This window comes from Pezoporus occidentalis, unplaced genomic scaffold (genome assembly GCF_034315485.1).
Source record: "Pezoporus occidentalis ecotype Australia unplaced genomic scaffold, CSIRO_AGI_Poc_V1 ctg212, whole genome shotgun sequence".
NCBI classification, from domain to species: domain Eukaryota; kingdom Metazoa; phylum Chordata; class Aves; order Psittaciformes; family Psittacidae; genus Pezoporus; species Pezoporus occidentalis.
The window spans coordinates 376,216-399,054 of NW_026913987.1; the positions used below are offsets into that span (position 1 = coordinate 376,216).

At 42.4% G+C, this 22,839-nt stretch overlaps 1 long non-coding RNA gene across 1 annotated transcript; it reads left to right on the forward strand.

The window, feature by feature from the left end:
- The first annotated feature begins 197 nt into the window (after window positions 1-197).
- Window positions 198-19,294, forward strand: LOC134164169 (uncharacterized). The gene is made up of 2 exons (XR_009965031.1): window positions 198-273; window positions 18,806-19,294. It is a non-coding gene; the product is annotated as an uncharacterized LOC134164169 (long non-coding RNA).
- Window positions 19,295-22,839: the final 3,545 nt, after the last annotated feature.

Genomic DNA, 22,839 nt, shown 5'->3' on the forward strand with positions numbered 1-22,839 from the left:
AGTTTGCCTCTGTCTCCTGCTGTCTATCCTTATGTGCCTCAACACCACCAAGCATGAACAGTCTAGAATCTTGGTTGGAATCTTTTGGTGATATTGTGTGTCAGTTCAAGTCTAGCCACAAATCCAGGTTAGGTGACTAATATAATGGGGTGTGTAATGCATTACACATTTTACATTACACTGTTTAAAGCTGAGAGCGGAGCTTTCCTCTATCTTTACAGAAAGAAGACTGAGAATTGTCTGCTTATCTCACTGAAGAACTGTGGAAACCAGGTCAGTTCACCCTGAAAATATCTAAATGACAAAACCTACTTTACAGAAATCTTTTATAGCTTCTTCTGCTTTTCTTTAAATATTACTGTGAACTGCTCCAGTCACTTGCTAATAGGGCCAAACCTATTTCGTATGTGGTTTCCTTTCTCAGCGTTGCTGTTCTTGCAACCAAATGCACCAAGAAATGCAGCAGGAGACCTGGATGTCATTTGCTGTCACTTTATTAATATAAATCCTTTGGGATTCTAAACAATTAATACATTAACAAAGCAACATAAAATAATGCAATAGCAAAACACCCTCAGACAGAGGACGCATGCTGCAAAACACTTTTGTTGTAGAGTCTATCTTGGTCTGCACTGGTTTCCTGTAGCAAAGAAAGGCAAGGGGCCCAGATCATGGCGCTGCCTTTCTCTGAGAACATCACTGCAATTCTCTGGAGGCTTGTCACAGAGCAGCATCTAATTTTGTCCAGATAAAAGGGTGGAGGGTCAGGACCTCTTTTCAGGACCTCTTTCTTCATCTTCTGTCATTTGGAAAGAAACAGGAGCTTCCAAAGCTGAAGAAACAGGAGTCACAGGCAGTATTTGTCATAAAAACTATGAGCTTAAGACTTCTCTTTGTCCTAAAATCTATTCTTCTGAGTACAGGTTGTTTCTGTGCAGAAAGCTGGCACATAAATTAAGCATCACATAAGCCCTACTGATGCCTTCACATTAGTGTGTAAATAAGATTTAAGCTGCTAATAGCCCCTTTCTAGGTCTCGGCATAGAGTTGAATTTTATATGCTAGCCATGACAAGACTAGAGGAAAAAAAATACAGTTGTGGTAGCAACAGTCAGGTTTAAACAGGGGACTGAATTTAAATGAAGTGGGGATTAAAAGTACAATAGCCATAGCTGAGATGTCCTGATGGCAAGCACATTTCAGAAATTACATCAAAACCAGACAAGAAGTCAACAACTTTTTCTGTTTGAAAACCACACATGGTGGTCTGTTGAGCTGCACCAACAATTTCCATTTTGCTGGTTGCAACTGGAAAGTCAAATACATCAGGTCATTGTGGTACCAGCTGACAGATCAAGGCCATCAGGCCCTACCTGCCTGTCACAAAATATCTTTTCTGAGCATGGTCTGCAGAATAAACCCAAGCTGAGGTGTTCTGAGCTCTCAAGCACTGCAGGATCCCAAAATGCTGCTGCATCTGTGAGCTCAACCTCTTGGATTTGCGGCAGCGCGTTCAGTCCTTCCCAGCAGTGGCTAGGTGAAGGTCTTCCATGACTAGTTGCTAATTCAGTAGGCACTGTCTCACTCTGAGGTGCCCACCACCCCTCTTCTGCACGTAATTCAACTCAAGTCTGTCATTTTTTTCTCTTTGAAGAACAAAGAGCTAGAGATGAAGGGGTTGGAACAACCCAGGGTGGTTTCAGGAGGCATTCAGTAGTTAGGTGTACTGACTTGTACTCGTAATAAGCACTGATATGTGATTAGTATCATTTCAGCACATCTTGCAGTCTGAGTGCTTTCCTATTAATTTTCCCATTCTGCTAACATGGAGTGTTATGCCAGCAGAAAGAAGAGCTGGCAAAGACAAAAGCACAAACAAGGGAGCTGCCAAGTGCAAGGGTATTTATACCCTTCCCTGGATGTGGGATGGACTTTGGTGGTGCCTAATTCAGCACATAATGAGAAGCATGGTGATGCAGGTGAGGAGCAGCATGCACTCATGGCTCAGAAAGCCACAGCATTCCAGGAATGAGCCAGCTCCTATTGGAATCTCTCTTCTCCACCTGCATTTGGGCCTTTGGTACTGTGCAAGTGATAACCCAGCTCATTATACCCACGCTGTGATCTTTGCAGCTTGCCCAAGACCCACTGTCAGCACCAAGACTGCAACAAACCAAACCAGGCACCAAAGAGGGCTTTTTTCCAAGTCACTTTCACCACTTAAAATGATGAAGAAGGAATGAGAAATGATCAAAGTAGAAGTTACGTTTTTGCCAAATGTCATGTGATCTTTTAATACCTCTGCCCCCAAATTACTTGATGGTATCCATGCTACCTCATATATTGTCAGACAGGTACAAATCTGATGTGAAACAGGAAACAGTAGGATGAATGGCCCTTGCCTGCTGTGTCTGCTGGGTACCATCAGGCAATCTGGGCCAGGTTTTAGTAGAGGCAAATGGGACTCATCCAGTCAGATGGATTAATTAGTATTCACCTTAATCTTTTATAAAATGTCTAGCTTTCACTGTGCTCATTTGGTTTATTCGTTCTCCAGCTCCATGTTGTCTAGGGGGTAGATGAGGTTCATTTAACTTTTCATTTTCAAAAAGAGAAGAGTGGATCTGAGGTTTTAGGAGAACTGGTGTCACCATTTCAGAGCTTTGTGGGGAGCGAGTGAGGGCTTCTGCTAAACCTGAGCAACACAAGGCACCAGAGGTGAACACAATCACATACCTGTAATAGCCCCTGTATGTAAAACTAAAACACAGGCAGCGTGCATTAAGAGGGGATGTGAGTCCCAAATCTTTTTTCCCGTGCTCATGGATTGCCTTGTTACTGATGGATGCTTCAGAGAGAAAAATGACAAAGCTCTGAATTTCTTGTTTGATGCTGGAGATGCTTAGAGAGAGAAAATACGGTAGAGCAGTGAAAATGAGGATATGTCTTTATGCTCATTATAAACATCTTTACAGATGGAATAAAGTAATTACTGTACTGGAGTACATTGGTGCTGTGTTTGTGCCAGTCCCCCCTCTCTGACAGTGATGTGGAGATAAGCCTGGTGGGATTGAGAGGCAAGCTCCAGAGAACAAATAGCAGCCAGATGAGGAGCATGTCTCCAGCCATGGCCAAGAGCAGCTGTGAAGTAGCATCTAGGTATTTGCTCTGGTGCATTTTGATGTTCAAAGACGTCCCAAGCTATAGGGGGTACCTGGGCTTTAATGGCCCCTTAGAGGACTTTTGTCCTAGAACTCAGCTGAGGTGGGTATTTTCACTGTATAATTATGTATTATTTTATATCCATGATATCCTGTGTATAATCCTACAGCTGAACTCCACTTAGGGCAGAAAGTTCTGAGCCCACTGCGCTGGCAGCTTCTATGTCTCCTGCACCAGCACAGCACCAGCTGCTACTAACAAGGAGAAAAATGACTGCTACTGCTGAACCCAGGATACCTGGGGAGCATCACTGAGCATGGCCCAGACACCCAAGGCTCTAAAAAGCTTTTCCCAGGTGTCAGTTTCTGGAGATGAAGAGTCTGCCCTGCTCACTAATCCCTTGCTGGGAAGCTCTGGTCACATTTGCTTCCCCTCTTTGGATCTCCTTTCTTTGAAGCTGCCCCAGTTCAATGATGCTCTTTTTGGAGCCACACGGTGCAGGGGCAGGTACATGTGTTTGCAGGTGGCTGATCACTGGTTTATATCATGGTGTGGTGCCTGTTTCTGGTTGGTTCTCTCCCACTTTCCAGATGATTTCTTGTATCCTGTATGTAAACACAATCTTCCCAACATCTGTTGACATTTGCAGCCTGATCTCAGTTACTCCATTTAAAGTGAGCACTGGCATTTGTCAGGGTGATGAAGGGGGAAATGTTCATAACTTCATGACCACTGCACTCAGCCTGCTGGCTGAGAGCTTGAGGGGTGCAACAGACAGTTGATATGAGAAAAGAGAGAAAAACAGAGCTCCTTTTGATGTTTTGCAATGGGGCAGGTGCTTCAGAAGCCCTCAGTATTTCTCTGCTGGCTAGCTGCTGCAGTGGCCTGGGCAAGTTACTGGTTTTACATTTCTGCCCCAGGCTGCTTGTGTCTGGGGCAAAGAATTTTTTCTCTTCAGTGTCTCATGCTATTTTGACTGTCTTGAGCAGTAGTGCCATGTCAGCACTTTTGTTGGACACCTTTATTTCCTGTGTTTGGTCCCTTTAAAAAGCCAGAAGAAATACTAACTGATATCAGCTTCAGACATTTTTTAAGTTGATGCTACACTCATGTTTGCATTTCCTTCAAGAACTGCCCTTTGCTTCATGAACAGACTGATGGTGTTGCAGAGCATCTGCACTATTATATTGGAATACACCCTGACAAATCCATGGCATGAAGTGAAAAGGGCAAAAGATTAGAATAAAAATGGCTTAATAAAAGGAATCATTGCCATAATCTGTTCAAAACTGCATAAGGGAAATGCAGCACTGCGGAAAACATTCTCCATGAAAAAAAATCTTGATTTGTAAAAAAAGCTGGTGTAAAGAGGTGGATGTAGTTACAACCCCATCTGTTAAACCAGCTGAGGATCTGACCATATACCTTTGTCTGATCTTTAAGAGTGAGATCATTTTTGCCTCCTGCCAAGGCTTAGATAACCAGGGATTTACCTCATAGCTTTTGCTGTCCCGATATGTACAGATCTGTGCAGTTGTTCAGTTTCATGACACCGTTTCCCTCTTACAGCAGAACTTATGAGGCTCTATCATTTCAGGCTTGATTTTTTTTTCCCCTGGAAACAAATGTGAAACTCCTCCCCCATTTCTGGCTGTAGGCCATCCTGCTTAGTGCAGGGAGAGGATGGGGGTGAGCTGGTACAAGCAGCTCAGAGCAGGAGCACTGGCTGGGACCTGTCATTGCTGGAGTCGGTATGCAGGAGTGGGATGTGCTGTCTGGGTTCATCTCCTCAGCCCCCAGGAGAAGCATGTAGTCTTCGTTAAAAATACCAACCCCACGTCCATATTGGCAAACAGAGCTCCCAACACTGCAGACTTCCAAGCTGGGGTTCAAAGCTTTATTTTTTTCAATTCATTAGAGGCTGTGAAGTGATTGTCTGTGCGGGCACACAATCGGCGTGGGAAACCAGAGAATGGAGGCTTCCAACAGGAAAAAAACCCTACGTAATCCAATTGAAATTGCTAGCTGGTGTGATAGTTTTTCATATTTTTAATCTCTATGGATGTTGGTTTTCTCTTGCTCAAGCTGATGTCACTCTGCCAAATTAGCATATGGCAAGGGAAGACTGCACGCTTCCCTTCCTGTGCTGAGTATGATGCTATGCTATGAAGCCAAGGGTGGAAGCAATAGTACCTGGCTATGAATAAAAATTTAATTAAAAAGAAATTACTTCAATAAACATTTTTTTTTTCAAAGGTTACTGATTGATTTGTGGCATTTCATAGACTCCCAGACTGATTTGTGATGGAAGGACCCTTAAAGCTCCTCCAGCTCCAACCCCTACCACAGGCAGGGACACCTTCCACTGGAGCAGCTTGCTCCAAGCCCCTGTGTCCAACCTGGCCTTGAACACTGCCAGGGATGGGGCAGCCACAGCTTCTCTGGGCACCCTGTGCCAGCGCCTCAGCACCCTCACAGAGAAGAGCCTCTGCTTATTATGTGGCATTCATACCAGAACTGTGTAGCTAAAAAAGAAATGATGCTCCAGTTTTCAGCTCATTAGATACTGGTAAAGGCCCAAGAGAGCTGCCTTGCTGTGATTCCATGTGAAGCTGAACCTATTCACACCATGTTTAGTCCAGGAAGCTGACAAAAAAATCTTCCCAATGGTTATTTAATTCAAATTGGTACCTGGGACAGGAAAAGTCATTATTTCTCTCAAGTTAAGTTTGAGGACTCTCAGAACAAGAAACTGAGGCGGCTTCAGGGTCTGTCACCAATTTGAGATAGAAGTATGTTAAGGATGTGGTTACCCACAGGAAGATGTCATTCAGCTGGCCACCTGAGTCCATGGAATTGGAGGTTTTGGGACTGAACTGAACTGAAGACAAGCTGAGCTTAAACAGGACTGCAACGTGATCAAACTGTTCTTCTTCTCTCACACAGCTTTAGTTTGAAATTGGGAATTATTATTGAAAAGAAAACGTACTTGTGGCCCACAGAGTTTTCATCAGATGCATGCAAGGGGTCACATCAGTTGTGCCTTAATCTCCAAATGGGAGAAGGCAGGAGCTGGACATGGAGGTCTCCCATCAGGCAGGAGGGGCTGTGCCCCTCTTCAAGTCCTCCTCAGCATGGCAGGTGGCTTCCAGCAGCTGCCCCTCAGGCAGGGAGATGCCCACTCTCCATGGAGGCATTTGGAGACCAGGTCCTCTCAGATTTCCATTGATCTTTGCCTGCGAATAGCTCTACTGAATTTTCTCCCTCTTCAGTGGGGTGAAATTCCCGTTTCAGCAGCACAGAGACAACGGACACTACAGTATTATTGTATTATTGCAATAGCCACTTCTTTCTTCTTTTTATACACTCAACACCACCACCACCACCACCACCACCCCCCACCCAAGATACCTGTTTTAGGTCACATTTGTGGTATATTGGCACTTCTTCCCTGATTTCCAAAGTAGCCACTAGGTTTAGGATTATAACGTATTACTGTAAGTCTGTAATGGAGCCATCCTTCAGGAAGAGTACACTAATGATTTAATATTTCTTAGAGATTGGCTCCTGCTGCTTTTTTGACAGGATAAAGCAAATCCAATCAGCATCATGTGCAAGCTTCCAAAGCAGACACTGGTATTGCACAGGTTCAATCCTCATCTGAGTTACACAGCACAAAATATGCAGAACTTGTTTGACCTAGGGACTTGGTAGTTGCCTGTGTGGCGGCTTTGTTATACAAATGTTATCTCCGCACCATGGGTTGGGACAGACATGGCCAGAGATGAAGTAGGTCCCACAAAGTGAATGGCATTTCTTTGGAATCAGGACAACTTACTTGGTATTGGAGCAAGTTGCTCATGTTTCACCTTGGCTGACCCCAAAACCTCCCCTAAAAAGAATAAAATTTGTAAGAAAATAATGATTCTCACATGAAAACCGGATGTAAAAAAAATCTGTTTTCCATATTCTAACATTGGAACAATATTTTAGTGAAGAATTTCTGAGAAAATTAAGACTAGTTTTCACCTGGAGGAGAAACTTCAGCCAGAGACTAGATTTGGACAAGTTTTAGGTAGGTAAATCCAAAATATAATAAGAGCTAGTGTCAGGCCTATGCCTGCAAGAGCCAGACCATTGACTCAGGCATTTAATGCCTCAGCACCGGTCCCTCTCTGAAGTAAGGTGGTCTAAAGCTTTGTCCAGAAGTATGAACAAGGTATGGTGACCCTTGGAGTCCCTCACTGACCCAGGCCAAGAATGGCCTCAATGGAAATGCCAGCATGTGGAGGCAACGTGGCAGTGTCAGAATTTTAGGGGTTTCCTTTTTTTTGTCCTTATGGACAATCCATCAAATTAGTGTTTGTAGGAATTCAGGCTGGAAACAACATTTGTGCTGGTTGAAGAGGCCAGAGAGCTCATCTATTCTAAATATACAAAAACAATAACATTGACATTTCTTCTCAGCCAGTGTCATAATGGTGTTTAAAGTGATGGACCACAGCTCTTGAATGATGAGATGACAGCTTTCCTATATATTACCATTCAAAAGGACTCTGCAACTGAATTTCAGTGGAAGACTGAGATTGCTTGAGGTTATCTGCATTTGCTTTAGAAATACAGAAGAACTGCACTTACGGAGGCGAATATCACCTTACTGTTGAGAGTTCATGGTGTCTTCAGACCTTATTCAAAGCAACACAAAAAACTATTTTCAATTTTAGTAGCAAACGTATGAAAACTGACATTAATGCTTTTAAAACGGTATGCAAAACCCACAGAAAATGGAATCTAGGAAAGAAAACAATGACTAATATGGCTTAGCAAGGTACAAGTGACCTATGTCATGGCACTGCAGGACTACAGAAGCAAGCAGCTCTAAGTATCTCAGTTGGGATATGAGCACCCAGCCCAGTTAAGACAGGGCAGGATTGATATTCCTGATAAAATGCTGAGCAAGGGTTATTTTAGCAGTAAATTTGTAACACCTGAGTGGCCCCTGCAAGGATCCTCCTGGGCTATATTTAAAACAATGTCTCCACCTCTTTCAGCACCAGCACCATCATCACAATGTCATTCCTACAGAGCGTTTTGAATAGGGAAATACAGAAGCCTGATGTCACAGTTTTAGAAGGCTGGAAGGGAGTATTATCATGTGCTTAGGCAGACACTAACATCACTCCCAATGCAGTATTGGGGAGGGGAGGTGATGGCCCCATCCTGCAGTGCTCTTTGGTCACAGAGTTGACACATCACATTCAGCTGTTTTAAAACATGTCAGGCATTGGAACAGGCTTCCCAGGGCAGGGCTGCAGTCACCGTCCCTGCAAGTGTTCACACAGCGTGGAGATGAGGCCTCAGTGCCATGGGTTAGGGGTGGCCTTGGCAGTGCTGGGGAATGGTTGGATTTGACCATCTCAAAGGTCTTTTCCAGCCTGGTTGATTCTGTGGTTCTACAACTTTTCTACCCTTGTGCCATTAGCAAACTCTGACAATATTATTGTTCGTCATCAATGAAAACATTAAATGGTTCCAAGTCTGGCATGGCAGGAACGCAGTGACATGACACCCACAATCCCCAGCTGCAGCTGCATTTTAGGACCTATCAGTCTGCCAGCCGTTAATCCATGTTAATCTGTGTGGAAGGAGGATTGAGATTCAGGAGCACGGCTTGCTCTAAGAGAGGGGTCATGTGAGAATTCAGTGTGCTCTAATTTCTGCACACCAAATTCCTCCCTTTGATGGGTTTCTCTTTGTTTTCCTAGTGTCCCTACAGACACCTGTAGTCCCTATTGACTCTGCTGTGAAATATGGCCTTCTGGGGGGCTGTGTAGAGTGGGTCTAAGAGAGACTAAACCTGGAGGGGGGGGTGGCCTCCTGAGCAGGAGATGGAGCTTGATTAAACTTTTGCTTTTGCTTTTGTTTCTGTGTAACCAGTGAATTGAAAGGATTCCTTTTCCAGAAAAATTATGTTTAAAAATGACCCCTAGAACTGCATCCTGTAGCAGGTTAGAGAGAGCAAGGAATGGTTGTTTCTTTTTCTCCTTTTCATGTAATATTGGTTTTTACGCAGTCTCAAGCTTCAGGAAGCATCACGTGTTTGTGCTGGCTTTAGAGCAATTTAGGAGCTACTCAGTTTATCATCCTGGGGTACTTGCTGTAGCATGGCACACTTTGATTTATAACTTCTTCACTTGGACTAAGTTAAGATCCACTTGATTTAAGCTTTTTTTGAGCTGCAATGTAAAACTTTAATATTCGGACCATGTATGTGCCCTTGAGTGCTCCTGTGTGACCCACTGAATATATTTAAACATTGTTTTGAAAGATCTCTGCCTTAGTGAAATATTTAGTACTGGTATTGATGTTGTCCACTCATTTGCCCACATCAACTGAAATAATTGTGTCATCCTGAGCCAAAAGTATTGCCTTCTCACAAGGGAAAATAAAAAGTGCATATGTGTGCGTGTGTGTATATATATGTAAAAAATATATACATAGACACATGAATATATATACATATATACACACATAAAAATATATATACACCTATATGTATGTGTCTGGTGCTCCCTGTGTGCACATACATATTATGTATAATATATAATGTGTGTATATTATGTGCATATATGTAATATATACATATAAATTATATAAAATATATAGGCATGCACACACACAGAGACAGAGCACCAGAAAGAGCTGATGCACTGAACTCTTTTTGAAAGATTAGCAAGCTGCTGAGCGTGGAGCCCTAATGTCCTGTATAAATCAGCCCCATGCGGAGCGGATGCAGCCATCCAGAAAAATAAGGGAGTTAAATTGTTCAGTGTCTGTTGGGAGGGAAGGGAACCTGAAAGGGAAGCTGAACTCCTTTATGTTCTCCAAATGCAAGAGGATGGGGATTTGTAAAACAGAAAATATTATTAAAATGCATTATGGGGTGCTTCTGCTTTTTATGAGCCCTTTTCTGAATTCCTGTCCTGTGTTAAAAATGCAGAAGTTAACAACCCCCAAGATGATGTGGTATAATACAAAAAAATTAGGGAAATATGCATAGGCGTGACTTAGGGTCCCACTGTATTACATGCTGCATGGGAATGAAAAGCCTATGCCTGGAAGGTTTTGTATTCTACATAGACAAGATAGCAAATGAGAAGCCACATAGGGGAAAAGGAGCCACATTAGTCACCGTCTCTGTCACTTCCCTGCTCTTATCACGTTATTTAAGGGCATGAAGCCTGAGAAGCAATTGGAGCATCTTTGGCTGCATGTGACTATCACTTTACCAAGTGATCCTACTTCTTCAGGCTACAGCATGTCTCTGAGTTAGACAGGCTGCTTTAGGCTGAGTTACATGACTTGAGAGGAACGTTTTCCTCCCATCCCAGGTAAAAACCTGGAGTTGGAGGAAAGTGAAAATGTAAGTCACAGCAGTACATTCATTCACACGACATTTATATAGACAGAGATCTCCTTTTCTTTTTTTTTTTTTTTTTAAGGGAAACAAAATAAGCTTATTTTCCTTTTTAAAAGAAAAAGGAGATCTTAAAGCAGTCTTCCTAAAAGAAACCTGGAGAGGGGCTTTGGACAAGGGCCTGTAAGGACAGGCCAAGGGGAATGGCTTTAACCTGCCAAAGAGGAGACTGAGATGAGCTCTTAGGCAGAAGCTCTTCCCTGGGAGGGTGCTGAGGCGCTGGCACAGGGTGCCCAGAGAAGCTGTGGCTGCCCCATCCCTGGCAGTGTTCAAGGCCAGGTTGGACACAGGCTTGGAGCAAGCTGCTCCAGTGGAAGGGGTCCCTGCCCGTGGCAGGGGTTGGGACTGGATGAGCTTTAAGGTCCCTTCCAACCCAAACCAGTCTGGGATTCTGGAATTCTATGGAAACTCCCCAGATGCAGGTTTGCTTGAGGTGCGTGAGGCTGGTCCTTAGCTGAACCATGTCTTTGCTTCTGTTTTGCCTTAGCATTTGTGTTTGGCGCAGACTGCACCTGCATCTGAAAGCATTGCACATTGTGTGCTCTATGAGAAGATACAGTAAGCTGCACTTGAGTGCTCCTTCACTAATGTTTAATCTGTTAATGTAAGAGTGGACTTTGTAATTCCTGCTATTGAAAAACCGCTATCTGGGGGGCTTTCCAAGCCTCCATCACAAAGACCTTGAAGCATGTCTAGCATGAGAAGAGGGGCACCTGCTATCTAAATGTCCCCAGCACAAGGCTCCGGTGAGGTTCCTCTGAGTTCCTGCTCTTTCATGAGGGACACAGGCACACCAGAGCCATCCCTAAGGAGAACAGAGCGGGCAGAACACAGATGATGACAGAACACTCTTATTTATAGCTTAACTCAGGCAGTGAGAAGGATCTGTTTGGTGTGTGAAAGGGGAATGAAATCACACTCCCCCTCCTCAGTCCCTTTGTGCAGAGCAGTTGTAGCTCAGGTTTGGCTCTGCAGAGCTTCCCTATCACCTTAACCACTCCTGATTGCCTTAGGAGACAGTTCCTACAGTTCTTCCAAGGCAAACATGCAGCCAAGCCCTGTGCCTTGCTTCAAAAGTGCAATTTGCTCGTTCAGCCTGACTCCTGTACCATTTGTATTTTGTTTTTGTTGTTAATTCTCATCTTCCCCCTGCCTGCCTATTGTGGGTTCTTGCAGCAGTTTGGAAATCGACTCCTTAATCTTTCATGTTGTTAAGAGAATGCTGCTAACGTCACTTCCCACTTCAGAGAGAGCAAGGAGAAAATGATTACTGCACTAAAATGTGATACTTGTTAAATAGGGAGCAGATCAAACCCCTGTCAGCTAGCTTTTCTGCTTCTGAGCTGAGCGGGGTGGGGAGACTGAGCCTTTCTTAGATGCTGTGCTATTGTCTGATGAGTTTGCTAATATCTAAAGCTATCACTGGTAAAATGCTCAGAGTAAAAGCCATAAATTACTAGTGCTATTCATGAGGTGGCCCAGTATTTAGAACAAGCAGTTCTTGCCTAAGCATAAAGAAAACCTGTATCTGCTGGTAGACTATGCAGAGCTCCTGGAGAAAAGTAGCATGAAATTTAACTAATTGGATCCACCGTAATTCAGATGTATCAGTCGCTGGAGCAGTGACACATCCAGGTGTAGGAAAAGGTAGTTATTTTGTAAGATAAAATTAAAATGTCCTCCTTTACTACTTCTCTCCACTTCCAACCTAATCGACTGTCAGTTTAGATTCCTGATCTGGAACTACACAAGTTCCTGGATAACTGTCACTGGTAGTAGAGGAATAAAGATGAATCTTAAGCAAATAATATGGGCAAATAACATGTTTAGGAAGAAACTTTGTCATTAGTGTCTTCTGCCCATGTAGCTGGAAGCACCTGAGTGCATCTTGATGCTCTTGGCAACATTATTCTCTCTGGGAGACAGTTAAATGCCTGCTTTCACGATAAGTAATTTCTTTTGTTACTTATCCAGGGATCTGCTGGAGCATATAACCACCTCCATAGTATGTTTTCAGATTCATTTCCAGAATTGAAATAAGGATGCCTTTAAGGAAGAGATGAGGTGCCTGACTCTCTGAGACCAGGAAGTATAGGACTGTTTACACCAGTTGTGAGCAGTCTGGCTGTGGGGTGTATTGGTTTAATGATGCTGGGTTTTAGTAGTTGTATGTGATATTTAAGGTTTGGATTGGTTATGTTTTCCTCGGCCACTCTATGTCCTTGCACTTTTCTTAGTTTTCTGTAGCACTTCATCCACGTTTGGATGAGGGGAGTATAAGGGAGATGCTGATGAACTGGAGTAAGGCCACTGGAGGACAGACAAGATGGTAAAGAAATTAGAAGAGGCAGCCAAGGGAACTGGACCTGCTTGAAGGAGACTTGATATCTACTTCCCGGCAACAATGAGGAAGAGCCAGGCTCTTTACTTGTGTGCACTGCAGAAAAATAACAGGCAGGGAACATAAATTGAAGCAAAGGACCGGAGATAAGGGAAAATGTTTTTCATTTAGGGTGTAATTAATCACAAGAACAGTAACCCACAGTGCTCCAGAGACCTCACTGACCTTGGAGGTCTTCAGCTCTCACCAGGGTAAAGCACTGAGGGTCATGGTCTGAAATCTGAGAGCAGGAGAACTGGATATCCCTCTAGGCTCCTTGCATGCTGGAAGAATTGCTGGTTCTACAATGGTTTATATTTAAGCTTGGCTCTGTTCAGCATCATTCAAGTTTAATTAGGACTGGGGTCAGAGCAGAAGGGAAGACAGAATGACAAATGCTGCTTCTTTCTGGTTTTTGATTCTAATATTATGTGTCTGCCAAAATAAGACAACTTAGGCCACTTTGCTTTAAAAACCTTATGTGGGAGAGTGCCTACCTGATGTTCCCACATGTCCTGGTTTCAGCTGGGATAGAGTTAATTCTCCATCTAGTAGCTGGTATAGTGCTGGTTTTCGGCTTCTGTCTGAGAACAGTGCTGATAACACACGGATGGTTTAGCTGTTGCTCAGTAGCGCTTACCCTGATCAAGGACTTTTCAGTCTCATGCTCTGCCAGTGAGGAGGGGCAAGGAAAGCTGGGAGGAAGGACACCCGACCCAAAGCAGCCAAAGGGATATTCCATATCAGAGCACATCATGCCCAGGATAGAAACTGGGGGGCAGATTACTGCTTGGGTCAGGCTGAGTATCAGTCAGTGGGTGCTGAGCAATTGTATTGGGAAGCACCTTTGCTTGTTGGTTTGGGGATTTTTGTGCTTTATATCTTTCCCTTTCCTTTCCTTTCATTTTTTTCCTTATTATTATTATGATTATTATTAGTAGTAGTATATTATAACTTATTTTAAGTATTAAACTGTTGTGGAGTGGAGTGAGCAAGGGGCTGTGAGGTGTTTAGTTCGGGTTAAACCATAACACCACATCAGAATCATCATCTTTGTTTTCCTAATAGCAGGATGGAAATGTCAGCAATGACTGTGCAAGCAAATATGTCTTGTTTTGAAAATAATAACACGAATGAAAATTATACACCAAATACAAATGAAAACACATCAAATTCAGAACCAAGGCAACACACTGTGGGAGGAGTAGGGTCAGTCCAGTGAGTTGCGTTGGTGAAATTTATCTGAATCTCTCAGTGTGAATAAAGGAGCCGGCAAAGTTTACCTGCAGCAATTTGGACAGAAGACCTACTTCTGACCTTGCAACCACTTTGCTAGGAGGCTTGGGTTCCCCCTGCAGAACCACACCAGCAGCACTGGGAACTGCAAAGTGTAGAAACCAGCCATAGTTTGGGAATTCACCTTTTATTTTCTATCTTCTCCACACATGAGAGTCTCTTTCCTATGAACTCAGCGAAACAGACATATAAGAGTCATCTTCAAAGAACAAACCTACTGGTAAGTAAGTTTCCCTTCTCATTGATTTAAATAAGGAATAAAAAGCAGAAGGTCCTGCATGTAGCTAGAACTCAGATCAATTCTGTCACACGCTGTACTACATACCTCATTAATATTACATCTGTGAAAGTTTGATTCTAAGATATCAGATCTAGAAGATATTTTATGCCTATGAAAGCTGGAGGTGACTGTAGTCAGCAGAGGAACACATTTATAGTACCTAAATACTGCTGGAAAATCCTCAGACTTTGGAACATGGCAGGGAATGTTTGTTGCAGGACTGAATCCGTATCTGTGTAGAATATGGTGCTCTGGGATATTGCCCCAAGTGAACTCCCTGCAAAAAACCCTCTGGAGCAATATCATATGGAGTCTCCTTTAAATCAGATTTCTTTTAATGTTTCGAGTAAATACAGGAATCAAGTGCTGCAGAGCTGCGTTGGTGTGTGTGTAGAGGGCCTGCAGTTCCCTCCCATGAGCCAGAAAAATGATTCTAAGTATCCTGTTTTGTTCTTGCATCTTCCAGATGTGCTCTCCTGCCATCCTGGGTGGTCTGGAGGAGCTCTGCCAGATAAAAAAGCTCCTACAGAAGTCATTTTAACACACTTCTCCTCTGCTTTACTGTAGTAAGTTAGTTAAAATCAAAAGAACTCTTCTGGGGGAAATACTCATTTTATGTTCTACTTGGGTTTAAAATAAAAGATGAAATGATCTCTTAGTTCTCTCCAGTTTACTGTTTCTTACAGGTATAGAACATCATCTTACAGAAAATTCATGAGTGAGAGGGAATTTGCTTTTGTGCTATTTAAAAACCGATCAAGCGCAAACCATCACAATTACACACTTAATCTAGGTGTGAGGTTTGTATATGATGATGCTATGTGAATATGTATACGTCCCCATGTGCATGCATCTGTCTTTATAGGAAATAAAAGCTTATCCATTTAAAATTTTACTATTTCAAGCATAAAGGATTGAAACTGATATAAAAGCTAAAGTTGCAAAAAGAAACTATCTGCTTAGATTTGGGATGTAGATTGAACCTCCCAGTCTTTGCTGATCAGGACCTTGATTTTGCTGTTATGGAACAAACATGATTTCTAGCCCAGGCTGAAAGTCTGGTGCAGTGAGCAAAGACTGTTTCTTTCTATAAGGAGAACCCTAAGGTTTGTAATTTGGACATTTTCTCTGTACTAAATTTCATGCCAAATATGGAATACAGAGGTTAAAACTACTGCAGAAACTCCTAGGGACATCATTGTTTTCAGACACAAGGAGACAGGTTGGTTCCATGGAAATAGCTGGAATTCAATCTCCTGCTTGTGCTCAGTATTCAGGGGTTCTCAGATGGGGGTGAAGCTGCATCATCTTGAAGGTTAAATGCTTCACCAGCCAGTAACACGTCAATATTTCCAGGGCTCATTTACACCTGCTGATCATTTGTATAATCATCTAGACATTAAGATCCTTGGGTGACAGCAATGGGTGACAAATGCACTTGTACAGTAAAAGAAAATGGACATATTCTTGTGTTTTCTTGGGAACACTGTCAGTCTCTTATAGACTTTATTTTAGCTATGATTAGCTGCAAAGGCAGATGCCTCTGACTTCTGGTTTGCACTGGTCTGGGCCCATTTTTCTCAGCTGTCTGTGGGTATTGCACTCCCCAGTGTTGCCAGCTCTGACCCACAAGCATTGAGGAGCTGAGGACTTTGGTGATGTGCACAAACCATGGTTAAGGGCTGTGTACATTGAGGTGGCTGGAGTTTACTGCTGTTACAACTGAAAGACGTCTTTCAGAGAAAGCAATGACAACAAACAAGAAATGTTTGCCCAAGAGGTAAATGAATAAAAGTTTCTTCCATCACTTTTTCAATACAAAGAGAAGAGACGTTCCGGAAATCCTCTGTGGACTTTCTCATTTGGTGACATGTTCCCTTCCCTGAATTTTTCATTTGATTGCATGTACCCATGTACCCTTTTTATTGTTAGATTATGTTTTGCTTTCATCACTCTGCATATTTCTCTTTTCTTTTTTTAGATTTCAAGGCTAATTTAAAAGAATGAGACATCATTAAACTCCATCAGGTCTACAATTCTGGTCAAGTAATTTTGATTTGTAGGAAATTCCGTTTTCAGCTCTAACTTTCTCGATTGAGTGGCAGAACAAGTCAAGTACTTCTCACAACTCTTCAGGCTATGTTTATTTCCTTTTATGCAGTTGTTTTAAAGATAAGCTAATTTAGGAGATAGGCATCTCAGACTGTAATCATAATCCACCCCAAGACGAAGCCCCTGTGCCAGTCAGTACTTCCCAGTCCAGTTTCTGTTGGGCCAGCACCTGACGAGATAACATAGGGTAGCATTAGGGACCATCTATTTGGTTTGCTAGAGAATATACACGGATTTTTTCTATGTCCAGCAGCTAGAATAGAATTTTCCTTCCAGCTGCACTGAACATGAACTAGTCCATTGTGGTGCTCATGGTTATAACTTTAGGATGGGACATCATGGCAAACCAGCTCCTACTCAGATCTGTGCGCATGGGGGTCATTTTTAGCCGAACACAACCCACAGTACAATGCAACCTAATAAAGAGGTGCAGAAATAAGAAAGTGAGCTTTGGATTCTCCAAGTTTTGTGATGTTGGCATCAGCAATTTTAGACGTATGTTTTGGATTTGAGTTCTCATTCACTGCTGATTCAGAGTCAGGTTTCTGAGTTCTTGCAAGCTTGAGTATGCTTTTTTTTCCCCCCAGCTTATTGCTAGATTCTTGTTTTGGGAAAATCATGATTTATGGTTCACTTGTGTGAACCTAAGTGATTAAGTCATCAAGTATGAACACGGATGGTGTTTCCACATACTACACTGACATAATAGCCCAGTTTATAGACAACAAGTAACTCTGTCTATAATGGGAACTGTGCCATTGCCTTTACTGAGTGCAGGATCTCAGTATGCAAAACTTCAGCTTTTCATGCCAAATATTGAATACAGAGTTTAAAACTACTGCAGAAACTCCTAGGGACAGGAGCCATTCATGTGTCTGCAGAACAAAAGAAAGATGAATATGCTACTTCACCTGTACATAGTTTTTAAATTGAAAGTTTATAATTTTGACTGAGATGTGCTCAGTTCATGGTAATTTTAGGACATATTCACTTAATGCACAGCTGCAAACAGTCTCCAAATGTGACACAGTTGTACTGTTTTTTCACTTGATGCTGGATATTAAATACTAAAGCAAAACAAACAACCAAGAAATTATGTGTTCTAGTAACCAGATAGCTCACTGTGTTTAGAAAGCTCTCTTGCAATTTTAATACATCCTACAGTAAAAGCAATTTGTAATTAGTTTAAACTGATGTAAGTCATTTCCATTGAAGATCACAAATTGTATATGGGTGTGTTTCCCCTTCTCTTTCTCCCTTATTTGAATAGGTACTAGAGCTAGTCTCATTATTAGTCGCTAATAAGATACTTTTTTTGTCAGTTAAGGTGCAATGACTGTTAATGGCATACTCTGGATTACAGTTTTCAGTGGAAAAGCTTTGAAACAACTTCAAGAAGACTGCACCCATTTGCAGGTACCTTCACAAAGCTCTGCTGTCTAGGGAAGCCCTCACCAGCAGGAGCATTCTGCACGCTTTGGCCAGCTGAACGTTGTGCTCTTCACATTCAGCAAAATATTTGTATATCTCTTTGTGTACTTTGCTACTCAACCAGCTCTGGCTGGCATCAACCTCTAGAGCAGAGCATGGTTGGCCTGAACCCAGCGTAGGAAATGGAATGGTTCCCTTTCCTCTCTGTGGCCCCAGTGACTGGGATCCTCCACTAGAGGATATATCTATTGCTAGATATATGCCTCCACTGGGGCTTCAGCAGTTTTATTCATCTGTGCCCTTGATAGCTGTATTACCTGTTATTCTTAATTACTGTGGAGCACTGCCCCAAATAACTACTGCATTCACAATCATTTCTTCATTATTGGTGTTGTCTGAAATCTTTTTGTCCTTCTTGCCAATTCTGTCATTTTGACAATGGTAGTGTTATTTCTTAACCATTTTGGAGCCTTGAGAGATGAGCAGCAGGAATTACTCATTACTTCTGGCTAACCAGTTTAACAGGATGGCCTGGCTGCCTTCTGTGTGAAATGAAGTTCAGCAAATGAGTTCAGTTTTCATTATATTATTTGATTTTCTTAGCTTCTTATGTGTTATATAATTCTGTTCACTCTTTTCTCTCTGCTGCTATCATTTCAATGTTTAGGTTGAAAGCATCCAACCTGTAGGAGTCTGGCAGGGGACCACAGTCAAGAAGACCTCACCAGATGAAGCTGAGGCTTCTAATGCTGTTTCCCTTGAAACCCAAGAACAAGCTCCTGGAGGCTGTAGGCAAGTTTTTCCAGAAACCTTTTTTGCCTTCTTCAGCTTTTGCTGTTTCATTCAAACCTTTCATATCACCTGCAGATCCGCTTTTTGTATTGCTCTGGTATTAGCACATTCCCATTTGACTTTTGGGGTAGTAGGGATCGGTTTCATCAGCTGTGATCAGAAGGCTGACCACGCACAAGTGGTCTTGTAGCATTGCTGATTGAATAACTTGAGTTTTCCCCTGACAAACAGGATCTCCTGTTGGGCCTTCCACACATTTATTTGAGGATGGGGCTGTTGGAGGGCTGTAGCCAAAGCCCAGCAATTCTCAATAAGCTCGAGAAAGCCATGATATTGCTTGTAGAAATAAATATTTTCTGTAAACTGCACACCTGGCAGACTTGGGTCAAAAAGACTGCTGCTCTTGTCTTTTTCCTGCTTGAATCAGATGGACTTGAGAACATCTAGCTTAATAGCCCTTGTTAATATAATTCAATATACAGGTAAGTAACAACAATGCACATCAGTAATAGCACAGGGTTTTGTTTCAGGCCAAATACTTAAGCTATAGTTCTTCTGTTCATGCTGTTACAGGGGAGGCTGTAATGAATGGTTATTACAGAAAACTGCCTGCATAAAGTGTAACTGCATTTTATAGTGAATAATAAACAGAGAGCAAGTTAGTCTAGCCACCAGCAAATGTGTAGTTTGCACTTTCAGAAGTTGCTAATGTGTCTCTTCATAACTCCTGTTAGAAATGTTTTCTTCATTCCTGCACTCAGGAATGAAGCACCTAAGGTTTCACGGAGGTTTAAGGTACAAAGGCTCAGAGAATACACTGAAGTAAAAGGTACTAATTATGGGAGGGAAGTCTGCTGGGTTTGGAGTGCTGCCAGATCACACAATGTGTTTTGGATGACTATAACTCTGGGGGTTAGTTTGTGGTAGGAAAATAAAATTAACATGAATATCCTAATAATTCTTTCCTTGTCTGTGAAATCAGATTGACAAATCCAGGAGAAAAAACAGGACATGAGAAGTTGGCATTTATTTTCAGTTTAAGCAAAATAGGTACATTCAGGAACACATTTCATACCTTTGCTCAAAATAAATCTTAGTCTAAAATGTCATGCATGGGTAGGAAGTACAGGCTAAAATTCACTGCAGTTGGAATCCAAGTGCTGCCTGGCTTGAATATGTTTTCATTACATGCAATGGGAATGAACTTTGCTTATCTTCCCAGGGATAATTATCACTTGAACCTCAAGTTTATTTGTGAACCTGTCAGCATTCTTCTCTCTATATGCTTTAAAACAGACCACCTCATTATTGCTGATAGTATTATGAACCTATATATAAATCACGTCTGTGGCATCGGACTCAATATTCTGTTGGCCTTGCATGTTTTGTCCCATAACTTCTCCATCTTCAGCTTTCTACATTTGCTCATGTTCTTTCAGCCCTGAGGCTGTATTTGCAGCTCTGAGGAAGAACTGCCCCGGTGATGGGGACTGGAAATGGAAACCCAAGCTCAGTTCTGAATGTTGAGTACAAGGTGTCATCGAACACAGTCATTGAGATTTCTTCTGCCTCCTTTTTGGTAGTCCACAAGGAGGGAAGGGGTTCTCCTCTCTGAGAAATGATTTCCCCCCTCACATGGCAAATTCTGCTGGGAGATGTGCTTCTGCATAAAGCTGCTTCTGTATAAAATCAGTGGTGCTGTGATTTTCACAGCAAACCTGCTTTCCAAAGAGCTCGGGGTCTTAAGCAGAGAGGAAAAATCTCCCTGCTTACTCGTTTCTATTCTGCCATACAATCTCTGTACTGAACACCTCATAGAGGCTTCTCTTTGAAAGTGGCTCCTGATTTTTGGAACTGTTTTCACATCCAGATCTTAAATAGAAAGAGTAAAAATCTTATTTGTTGGAACAAGTCTTAGTCTGAACAGTATCCCAATATCTGAATGTTCCATATTTTGGGGTGCTTATATGAAGGATATCTAATGTGAGTCCATCTCAGTTCCAAATCCTGTGGGAATGCAAAGAGTTTTGTGCTTTGAAATGTCCACCTTCCAGGGAATGGGGGGAAAGTGAACCTGAAATTTATCCTTTTCTTCTTCAAGTTCTCCCTGCTGTGTCCCACAGCCTTGGTGTCCAGGCAGCTCCTATCTGTTCTCCACGTGTTGGCTTCTCCGCTTTGCAGTTTAGATCTTCCTCAGATAAGGGCCATCAGCTCCCAGCAGGCAGAACCCACTGCTCCTGAGCCCCTGCTGTTTTCTCATCCTTCCCTGAGGCACCATCTCATTGCCTGCAGCCTGCAGTCAGACATGTTTCCATGGACTGTCCTCTGACTTCTCTGTCCTGCAGGAAGCTGTGGAAGTGTCACACATGCACACTTTATTTTTTTAGCCACTTGCTGCCTGTCTCTCCTTCCCCAGTTCCTCCCATCATTCTCCGTTATTTATTTTCTATTCCTTTATGCGTGTTAATTCCAATACTGCGCCTCTTAAAAACATCTCTACCAGCTCAAAAGCTGGTATTTGAACTTAATTGCAAAAGCTCAGTAAACACAAGGCTACTTTGCAACTCACTCTCACACATTTGTAAAAGGGCCCAGAGCTGTCAAAGCCCTCAGTGCAATGCAGTGTGTGTATTTATAACGTAGGGATTTCCACAGGTTTACCGTTTATTCTGTTTTCTTATTCCTATAATCAGCACAAACCATTTCAATGGGGAAATAGAATTATCATTATTTGCTTTCCATTATGATGCTAAGAAATTAAGCTGGAGAAGAAAGGGGGACATACCCCACATTATCCCAGGCATAAAATCCCAAACCAACCATGGATTTGCAAGGCCATGTCTGCTTAACTGTAATGGTGCTGATTAGCTCTGAACAATGAAAATGTAAACTGCATGCAAAAATGAAAGTGTAACCAACCAGAGGCCCCACACTAAATGCACGAAATCTTATAGCTAATAAAATATGGTAGCTGATAGTTAACAAACTATAAGACTGGCTGCATTCAAAGGATCCAGTTGGGTTCACAAACAGTATGGTTTTTTTAGATGCAACATATAGCGTTCTTTTGGCTTGCTGGTGATAAATGCATTAACTGCAGGACAGCTGTATAGCACTAACAGTATGAAATTGTTAGTCACAATTGTTAGCTCACAAATTGTTAGCTCACAATCATGAGCTTAATTTCCTGCATAAAACACTTGGCAAGTGGGTGAAACACATAGTTGAGGACACAATACATCCCTGCTGGGGAGAGCGAGGAGGATCAACCCATCCGTCTGTCCCTGCAATTTGGTATCAGGTTCTCATCCCCCACTTAGGTACCTTTATACCTCAATTGTACCAAGTGTTGTGGGTGGGACTCTGGTCAAACCTGTTCCTTGTGGTCGTGTTGTACAGCTTCTTTCTTGGTAGGAGGTGTATCCGGAGGCAGCTCTATTTGTCAGCCATTGTACAAAACAGCCTTTGGTGTCAAGCAGAAGAATGAGTGGCTTCTGCCCTGCTCTACATTCCTCCCTGGTGCTGCAGCAACACAATCACCAGACCTCCATCCAGCCCTATGCCTGCTGCGGCCACCCTGGCCCTCACCACCACCTTGAGCTTTTACATCTCCTTCACTATTCCTGTGCTTCCAACAAGCGGATAGTTTGTGTGTGAATGTACACAGCAACACTTTATTTTGCATTGAAGACATAAATGATTGTTCTTAAAATGTTTTTTAAGCAACTGGGAAAATGGTGTGTATATTGATGCCACTTGGCCTGTCCCACTCTATTTATTCACTTCTATTACAGAGGGAACAAAAGTGTTCCCCCTTCAAATTAGCTTAATGCTTTTGGACTCTGATGGGATAAACATAGCTGTGTACTGCTGTATTTTTCTATACTGTGGCACTGCTGTAGTACAAGA